The sequence below is a fragment of the Bacillus rossius genome, unplaced genomic scaffold (assembly GCF_032445375.1).
Source record: "Bacillus rossius redtenbacheri isolate Brsri unplaced genomic scaffold, Brsri_v3 Brsri_v3_scf22, whole genome shotgun sequence".
NCBI classification, from domain to species: Eukaryota; Metazoa; Arthropoda; class Insecta; order Phasmatodea; family Bacillidae; genus Bacillus; species Bacillus rossius.
Window position 1 is genome coordinate 779,036 of NW_026962393.1, and position 842 is coordinate 779,877.

At 36.8% G+C, this 842-nt stretch overlaps 1 non-coding gene across 1 annotated transcript; it reads right to left on the minus strand.

Annotated features, from left to right (window-relative positions):
- Positions 1-408: 408 nt before the first annotated feature.
- On the minus strand, positions 409-527 carry LOC134543845 (5S ribosomal RNA). The gene has a single exon (XR_010077294.1). It is a non-coding gene; the product is annotated as a 5S ribosomal RNA (ribosomal RNA).
- Positions 528-842: the final 315 nt, after the last annotated feature.

Below are 842 nucleotides of genomic sequence, written 5' to 3' on the forward strand. Positions count from 1 at the left end.
ATAACTGCCCACTGAAACAGAGAAACTTCAAAATAGGTGTGTGTGTGTGTGTTTATATATATATATATATATATATATATATATATATACATATATACATATATACATACATACATACATACATACATACATACATACATACATATACACTTATATATTTATTTTTTCACTTTGAATTTTGTATGAGGTATACACATGCAAAGATTCACAGCTACTGGGTGGGTGAGTGAGTGAGTGAGTGAGTGAGTGATTGATTGATTGATTGATTGATTGATTGATTGATTGATTGAGAGAGAGTGAGTGTGTGTGTTAGGGGGGGGGGGGAAATGTGGTGATTGTGGGGGAAAAAAAAATTTAAAATTGAAATTTTTAAAAAAAAATTTTTTTCTGTAGGGTGCAAAATAGTAGTGCCAACGGCACGTGGTGTTCCCAAGCGGTCACCCATCTAAGTACTAACCACGCTCGACGATGCTTAACTTCGGTGATCGGACGAGAACCGGTGTGTTCATCGTGATATGGCCGTTGGCAATGATATAGATGTTTTTTTTTTGCAGTTTGTATTTGCCACTCGAAATAGCTATACCAGGTGTGATTGTTACAAACAACAGGAGAAATCGTGTAATGAACACTCTTTTACTTCCCCCCCCCCCCTCCTCATACACAACACCCACCACCCTCACCATCCCAACCACCAAAGCCCTCTTCAAAATACACTCTCACACACACACACAAACCCACACTCTATAACTGATGAACATTACCATAACTTCTTAAAGCCATTAGATAATATTTAACTCAAGAAAGGTATTGTGATATGTTTAAAGAAAGAAAGGTGAAACCTT